Below are 9320 nucleotides of genomic sequence, written 5' to 3'. Positions count from 1 at the left end.
TGACGCGCATCGATTCCATAGGAAGCGTTTTATTCTACAGCTTTCTTTTCTTTACTTAGTTTCACTTACGGGTTGCAAAAACAATCATTGCGGTTGTACTAATGCGGCGAACCCAGGAAGCTGTTGACGTGAAGAATTGAGTGCAGGAGTAGAGAATGAATATATTTATTGTATTCGCAACGGAGCAAACATGGTGCTTAATCCTCTGCCTCGTTGAGGATATAGTCATATCAGATCGTACTACTGGCCACCACCCTTCTTGACGTGCCAGTACTGATGAGACCGGAAAAAATGGAATGGAAAACGAATGGTACCATCTCCCGGACCAATTGCTGGCATTCGAGATCACGAACGCTTCCGCACTGCATTACTAACAATGTAACAGATGTTAATTGTACCTGTTTAGTTGTTGTTGCTGCTGCACTTTGTTTTATTTCTTTGTTGTATTGCTCCCCCGACATCATACTTCAACCCCCACTCCCCTCTGTAATGCCCTTGGCCCTGAGGGTAAAATAAATAGGTAGATAAATAAATAAATGAGTTATACCCTTATAATTACCAATCAATGGCTCTTTCCACAGCGGACCTAAAATTTGAAATTTGCCGCTGCTCGGACGTACACCTAATGCCACGTGTATATTGCTTACAAAATACACTGGAGGCAATCAAAACATACCAGGTGACTCCAAAGCATTGACAATAGGACCATTGTGGTCCAGTTCTTTTTCCATACTTTTGTACAAACTAAATAGGTGCCAGTATTGGCTCACCTCATTTGACTGAACTTTTCTCAGGTTCACAAAGGCGATAGCGGGTGAACATGACCAAAACGTTATCAGACCTTCACATCACAACTCAAAACCGACTGAATCTGGTGGGCTGGACCAAGGCTGACGCCGTGCTACAAAACACTACATTACGACGTGGCGTTACATTAAATAAAAAAATCAAGATCCAGAAAAATCAAGAAAAATCACTTGAGGTGGTCGCGCATCACAATGAAGGTAGTAAATGAAAAGTTTCACAGCAAAGGGGTGGTACTAATCACAGAAGAAAGAACAGGCTTTAACAAAGAAACGAACGGGTAAATAGGCACAGCGTCCATCAGTTAGAAACGTGGACTCAAAACGAAAATTCACTTCCTTTTTTTTCAAAACAATTCGCGAAGCTGCGTCATACTAGCAACGTCTTAACAATTCCCGCTTACAATGCGTCCTAATATTCCCGCTTGTTCGGACGCAATGTATGCGGGAATCGTTAACGGGTCGCTAGTATTACTAAGCTTCGCCAATAATTTTGAAAAAAAGGAAAACATTTTTCGTTTTGAGACCTCGTTTTGTTACTAACGCACGCTGTGACTATTATACCCGCTTGTTCAAAAGAAGCTCATCTTCGGTGCATCGGCATGCCCACGGAAGGAGCAAGCTCGCCCAGCCACAGCCTGCCTCCAGACAGCCTGTCGATAACAGCGATATTATGCAAGCTGAGCTGCGTCGCAAACTGATCCGACACCGCCGAACACGCAGCATGGAATGTGCACGCAGCCCAGAAATCCTATTAGCCGGGTGCAGCAATATCCTGTCCGGCCATGCACGCGCCACTGAGCTGCTTCAAGCTCGAAGCAGGAGGCTTCCCCCTCTTGGCGCTGAATCATCGACCGCTACGCCCTCCCCTCCCTGGTTACGTGTCGCAACAACAGTGCAGGCTTGGACTCCACGGGAAAAACACGACCGAGACCCGCCGACACTTCGGGAGAAGAACAAGAGCACGCCAAGGATAGGGCAGCTGACATTTAAACAGTGGACCCAATGATGGCCCTAATGCGCGCGCCTCCACACCCAAGCGCCGCAACCATACCGGCGATGCTCCGCAAGGGTGACAATATCCCAGCATGCGCAGATCGGCAAAACGCAAAAGCCAAGTCACGCTGGCACGTGAGTTCACCTGCGCATCACCGGCACCTTGCCATTTCAACTGGACAGGTTGCAATAGCCGCTGCTTCAGGATAGTTTCATCATCACCCCGCTGTCTCCTTGAATGGTGTCCCCGCTACCTCGCCGAGTGGCGCCGCGCTTGCCGATGAGCTTGTGCGCTTTACTCAGCGTGCACCTGAGCTGCGTGACAGAGCGGCGGCCGCGTCCGCTATTGTGGGCGAGGTGGAAGATTGTAATGCGGAGCTGTGCATTGTCACACCGATGGATTTTGCGGCCACATGGGTGCCACGGAAGTGTGATTCAACTCTAGACCTTCTTCGGACGACGTGGAGGGCCAGCGGACGCAGAAGATCTCTAATGCACACAGTTGCAATTAGCGGAAGCTTGTTGCCAGGGGGCTGATACACTAGACTGCTGTCGGCACCTGCCTGTCATCCCCACTGACTGCTCTTTCTCCTTCCTTGTCGTATGGAGGGAGACAGTAGCCCGTGAATGGGCCGTTGTCGACGATATCTTTCAAGTAAGGATGAACACCCGCTTAAACGGGGTTGCCGGTGATGCTGAGACTATTGAGCGTCTTTCTTTTCTTCTGGCAATAATGGAAATATGCGGTAATCCGTACGAGCCTACTGATCCGTCGAACGCAGCACAAGTCGTGGCCAGATCTTCGCCGTGGATGTGCAACTCACGACAAACAAGATAATGGACAACATTATTTCTCATCTGGTAATAAGTGAAGTGTCCATGCAGCGCAACAGTGCAGTGGTGGCGCACTTTGCGGGACCGGTCCCACACCACTTCGTCACTGTCTACAAGCTGCGGCTCCCTGTTAGAGTATGCCGCCCACACCTATCCAGTGTTGCCGATGTGGGAGACTTCACCATGTGACGAGCGGCTGCAAGGGTGCTGTGAGGCGTGCACGTTGTGCGGGAGGACACACTTAACAACAGTGCACAGCAGGTGCTGCCCGATGCTCTAACTGTAGTTGCCACCACAGTGTGATGGACCACCGTTGCCCACGCTGGCAGCACGAGCGCTGTGGGGCCACGGATATGGCCTAGGCGCGGGAGCTAGTGCCATGTGCTGAGGCTGAGGCGTTGGCTCGACCGGCACTGCTCAGCTACGCTGAAATGGTCAGGCGGCGCAGCACGCAGCAACAGTCCCGGCTTGGCCCACAGACGCCGCAGGGACGGCTGCAGCCCCGGTCTGAAGCCCATCGAAAAGAAGCCAGGCGCCCCACTACTCCGCTACTCACCTCGCCTGCAGCCCCATTTGTTTCGCTTGCAGCCCCCGTTTCAGAGCAGCTGATGCTCGTCCTCCTTCCCCTGACACATAGCATGGTGGGGCGACTGGCCGCCGATGACCCTGCAAGGATGGCGGCGACACACGCCCAGCCGTCCTGAGCACCCCCGCCCACCTACACCATTGCTAGAGGCCACGAATCCTGCAGTGGAACTGCAACGGCATAGGCCGTCGCAGCGCTGAGCTGATTGAGCACCTGTTGCGGGAGTCCTTCGACGTGCTGCCACTTCAGGAGGTGCCAATCTACAGACACCCCACGCCTGCCGCGCTACGTGTGTCATCTTAGCGCCACCAGCTGCGGCCTTAGGTCTTGGAGGAGCACACTGTGCCGCGAGGCCACCCACCCACTGACAAAATCGCGGGTAGCGGTTTATGTTCGCGCTACCCTCAATAGTGCTACTTGTCGAGGGTGGCCGAACGGGTGCGCCGAGGGACCGCCCCGGCAGAGCACACACCCCCGAGACACGTATACACACGATCCTACCAGCAGGAACATAACCCGCCCCGGCGTGGAGCTTGCTTTGTTAGCGCACCTAGAGTGTGCTAGTTTGTACACTGATAATGATGGTCGCCGTGGCTCCACCTAGGCAGGACCCCACACACCACCTCGCCCCTTCAGACCCCTCAGAAGTCCAGCCTTCTTAGCTCGCGAATGGTTCGACCAAAACGTGACACACGCGCAGTGGGCTTCTGCACAGTTGGTGGTGTAGCACCATATGACGCAAAAGAGGACGCTTGCTCAATCCTGGTGGCCACTGCTGGTGATGGTGAAGTAGGAACAAGGTGACTGCGGTTGCGCTGCAGCACCCCTTTGGGTGTCTCTGCCACATACGAGCGCGGACGCTGCGCTGGGCTCAAGACGACAGCTGGACTCTTGATATCTCGGACCCAAACATGTTCACCTGGCTGAAGCAGACGAAGTTCACGAGCAGCGTGTCTTCTGTTGAAGTCCTTTGCCTCTCTTTGCCTGTTAGCACAATCCCGTTGGTCCACTTGTACCGAAGACGGCCAACCTGGCTTCAGTTGGTTCCTCGATTTGGGTATACGAGTTTGCAGGCGTCTGCCCCTTAACAGTTGTGCAGGGCTATGTCAATTGATGCCCGGTGTGTCTTTGTATGCCAGCAGGGCCAGGTACGGGTCTTCCGACTTTCCTAGAAGGTATTTGACCGTTCGGACAATTCGCTCAAACTCCCCCTTTGACTGCGGGAACCAACGACTGCTCGTGACGTGGGGGAAGCCGTAGGCCTGTGCAGTCCCCGAATTCCCTGGCCGCAAACTGGGGGCCATTGTCAGTGCGCAGTATCTTGGGGATACCATTGCGGGCGAAAACGCTCTTGATTGCGGTGATTACTGCTGCTGCTTATGTTGATCCAAGGCTGATGACCTCGAGGAATCTGGACCTGTAGTCAACCAGAAGAATGTAGTCCCTGCCATTCAGGTGGAAGAGGTCGGCCCCCACCTCCTCCCACAGAAGACTCGGTGTGACTGTAGCCATCATTGGTTCTGGACGTTGGACCCGAGTCTCAGCACACTTGCGACAGCTGGAGATGGTGTGTTCAATTTGGCTGTTGATGTGAGGCTTCCATACTGACTCTCGTGCCACTGCCTTGCAGCGGTTGATCCCTTGACGGCCTTCATGAAGCCGTTCCAGCATGTACCGCTGAAGTGAGGTGGGGATGACAATGCGAGTGTTCTTCAGGATCAAACCATCACACATAGTTAGGTCTCCTTTGTGTTGCCAATACTTTTTCAGATGAAGTGGCAACCGAGACACTCTGGGCCCACCCTTGGTGATATACTCTACGAGAAGGTCGCTCTCGCCGTTAGATGCTTGAGCTTGGCGCAGGTCGTCACCGTTTGGAGACAAGGCCAGGAAGGGAGCGGACGAGTTCTTGCACGTAGAGTTCCACCTGGTCGGCCTGCTGCGATGAAGGAGCATCCACAGGAGCTCGAGAGAGCATGTCAGCTGTAGCCAAGAGTTTGCTTGGTACATACAGTACCTTGTACTTGTAGCTCATGAGCTGCAGACGGAAGCGCTGGATTTGAGGTGGAAAGAGGTCAATTTTCATGTTGCCTAAAAGTGCAACGAGAGGCTGATGGTCGGTCTCCAGGATAAAGTCCAGACGACGGATATACGAGTCGAATCTCTGCACAGCCCAGCTGGCTGGCAATGGTTTCTTTTTGGTTTGGCTATCCCTTGTTTCTGCTGATGCGAGAGACCTTGAAGCGAACGCAACTGCTCGACGCTCTCCAGATGGTTGCTCTTGCAGAAGCACTGCTCCCAGGACAAAGGAGCTTGCATCTGCTGAAAAAGTTTTCTTGTACTGGGTGTTGTAAGTTGCGATGCACTGTTCGGAGCACAGCAGTTGTTTCAGCTTCCCAAAAGACGACTGCTGCAACGGGTCCCACATCCATTTAGAGTTCTTCTGAAGCAGGGCGCGAATAGGTGCGGTGACGTCGGAAGCATTCGGCAAGACACGTCCCACATGATTCACGAGTCCCAGTAGCCGACGAATGCCAGAGAGGTCTTCGGGAGGAGGCAGATGCTTGATGGGTGCCACCTTGTCAGGGTCGGGTGAAATACCGTGGGCACTCACTATGACTCCTAGGAACTTGACACTGTTGGTGCCGAAGGAACATTTGTCCCGGTTGAGCGTGATGCCTGCGTTGGATAGCGGTGCGAGGACCTGCTAGAGCGCTGGTCATGCTCTTTAGGAGTCCTGAGATAGACAAGGATGTCGTCAATCATGTTCACTACGCCGGTCTGGCCTTATAGTATCCGGGACGTTTGCTTCTGGAAATACTCGGGTGCCGATGTAATGCCGAATGGTATCCGCAGACAGGAATAGTGACAAAACGGGGTAATGAACGTTGTGTACAACTGTGACTGTGGAGACAGCATGACTTGATGAAAACTTCACTTAGCACCCAGCTTATAAAAAACTTGGCATTTCCAAGCAAACCTAGGCATTGTTCCACCGTCGGTAGCATGTAGCGTTCACGAAGAACGGCTTTGTTAAGCTGAGAGAGATCTACACAGATCCTGTAATCACCATCACTTTTTGCCACAGCTACCAGTCCAGCGCACCACTCTGTCGGAGCGTCGATGCGGTGGACCACTCCTTCCGATTCCATATTGTCCAGTTTTTTCTTGATGGGCTCATGGAGAGGTAACGGAAGACGTCTCGGGGCACTTAGTGAGAAGGGCGTCGTCCCGGGTTTCAGACGGATTGTGTAGGCGTCAGACAATGTCCCCAGTCTCTCGAAAAGGACAGAGTCTAAGAGCAGCTCTCCAGATGACTCCTGGGAGGCTGAGACGTGGTCGAGGAACTTGCATACCCCCAGGGTGTGAATTGTAGGGAAGCCTAACAAGGGAACCGTTATCGATTCCAGAACGTGCAGTTTCTGCTTCACGGACTTGCCTTTCCACGTGAGTGTGGCTTGGTATGTTCCCTGGACCGGCAACGTGTGGTTATCGGCACCTTTGAGCTCGCCTTCTGGGACGTAGCTGAGTTAGCTGCGGCGCGGCGGTGGCGGCGATGGCACGGGTAGTCCTGGCGGGGGCGGAGTCGGTTGTCTCGCGATGGGCGCACGGGGTTGAACTGGTTGAACCATTGAACTACGTACGAGCGTTCAGCCGAAGAACTAAAGCGACTTCTGACACCATGTCTAGGGTGGCCGAGCGGGTACGCCGAGGGACCGCCCCGGCAGAACACACAGCCCCTGAGAAACGCACAAACGATGCTACCAGCAGGAACATAACTCGCCCCGTCCGGGAGCTTTCTTTATTAGCGCACCTGGAGTGTCCAACTTGTACACTGATGATGATGGTCACCATGGCGCCATCTAGGCAGGACCCCACACACTACACTACTGTTCACCTGGCCCTTGTTGCTGAGCCCAATGGAGTGTGCCGCAGTGACAGCACGCATGGGGACAATGGACAGCAAAGCGGCCCGCGTTTACCTCAGGCCGCAAAAATCGTGGGACGCCGTGTACTGTGTCGGCGGCGCGCAAACCTGGGCTCGGACGCTCTACTATGCGGCGACTTCAACGCACATCCCCCTGCTGGGAAGTCACCAAGCCACCCGAAGGGGCGGGAGCTACTGGATGCCGCCACGTCCTGTGGACAGCACGTGGCCAATACTGGCGGCCCTAGTGTCGTCCGTCCTTGTGGCCGTCGTAGCACGGTTCAGCAGTCATGCATCGACCTAACCCTGGTGACGCAGCGGTGCGTTTAATCCTGTGAGACAGCCTCCTGGACGTGTGGTTCGGACCATTACCCCATAGCGGGCACCCGCGGGAGCAACTGCAATCAAGCCGACACAAAGGCTGACGCAGTCCCTAGCTGGGTCGACTTCGGCAAGCAAAAGACCAAATGCACCGATGACCCGGAAGTCGACTTCCTCGCAACAGTCGTGAGCAGCGCCGACAAGGCAACCATACTTCAGGAGGTACCTATGCACCCCTCCCGGATATGGAGCTGCTTCGGCTTCGGGCCCTCCGCAACCAGCTACAGAGAAAGGTTTTGCGAAAGCGCCCAGAGGATTGGACGGAGTACCTTCGGGTGGACGCCCAATGCTGCCGACGGGCATGGCAGCGTTGCAGGCAGGGCAGGCAGTCACTATATTCCTCAATGAAATCTAGCAGGGACCCGAGCAGACAGACCCTGTCATATCTTTAGGGCTCTGCTGGGCTACCACCACCGGCCGGCGTCCCCTAGTCGTGGTCGCCATATGCCTGGGCTTCACAAAAGGGGCCCATGAAGAGCTGTTCGCCGACAACTTTGCCAGCACCACTCAAACCCAGCCTCCAGTTTCTGCGGCCTCACCGGATGCCCCCACACAACCAGAGTGGTGTCCCTCTGCTCAACGGACATAACGCTCCGTGAGTTGCAAGCTGGTGCCACCACCAGCAGGCACCGGGGAGGCCATGCACATCACCATGACCTTCCGTGGGGTTGGCAACAAGCAGACTACACCACCTCAGGCCATGCACTACAAGGTGGCCACCCTGCTGCAGGACGAGCTGAGAAGCTACCTGCATCTCTTCACAAATGGCTACGTAGAGCACAGCACGTGCGAGGGGCGGTTGCGTGCGTGGCGCCTGAGCTGGGAACCAGCCGGAGCTGCTGCCTGCCCTTTCACACTTACTCCACACGAGCGGAGCTTGCAGTGCTACACCTGGCCCCCGACCTCTTGCTCGAGAGGGGGCCCAATAACCACACCGGGGCGGTGTTCCACACAGACTCCAGGGCAAACGTGCTCCGGCCGCACTCGGCCGACCAGCCCACCAAGTGCAGCCACTCGAAGCGCTGCCTGGCCACCAAGGTCCGCACTGTGGCCTCCGGAGGCTGCCACCCGCGGTTCCAGTGGCTGCCGGGCCACAGTGGTTCCAGTGCAACCAGGACGCCCACGCCTGTGCTTGGCAGGCCCACCAAGAGGGCACCCCCGTCTCACAAGAGGTGACCGCGTTCTACGAGGCCGGCACGGACCTGGCCCCCAAGGTGCAGACGGTGCACTCCGACCCTCGGGTCGTGAGTACCCTGGCGCCCCGACCGTGGCCCGCACGCATTAGAAGAGACGCCCACTGCCTACTTCTGTACATGCTGCTCAACTGCTGCGAAGCAGCGGGGCGTCTGCACCGCCGCGGGCGCAATAACTCCCCTACATGTGCGAACGATTACGAACTGGAGCCGCTGGAGCACCTGCTCTGCTTCTGCCTGGCTGAGAGGAGAGCTCCACCGCGCGCCACCGCGTGGAGGCTTTCCCAGCGCCGGCATGGAGGACCTTCTGTTCCCGAGGGGCCCTGCGGCAAAGCAACGGGAATTCTTCGCCCATCGTCTTCATTACCTGGAGACGACCGGCCTCACGCTGCGGCTGCCCCCCGGATTGCAGTGATTGACTGGTGTGCCTTGACTGACAGCTTTCGAAGAGTGACATCTCCCTTTATACTTTTCTCTTTTTCTTTATGTACTTTATCATAACACTACCCCTCTACTTCCTTTCGCCTGCACTGGGTTGTATGCAGGTGAGCTCCCTGCCGAGCTCCAAATATTCCCGCTGCGTTTGCTTTTCTTTTCGT

Source organism: Haemaphysalis longicornis, unplaced genomic scaffold (assembly GCF_048455015.1).
Source record: "Haemaphysalis longicornis isolate Haplotype H1 unplaced genomic scaffold, Haemaphysalis longicornis Haplotype H1 scaffold_11, whole genome shotgun sequence".
NCBI lineage: Eukaryota > Metazoa > Arthropoda > Arachnida > Ixodida > Ixodidae > Haemaphysalis > Haemaphysalis longicornis.
Note: the sequence above shows the minus strand (reverse complement) of the source record.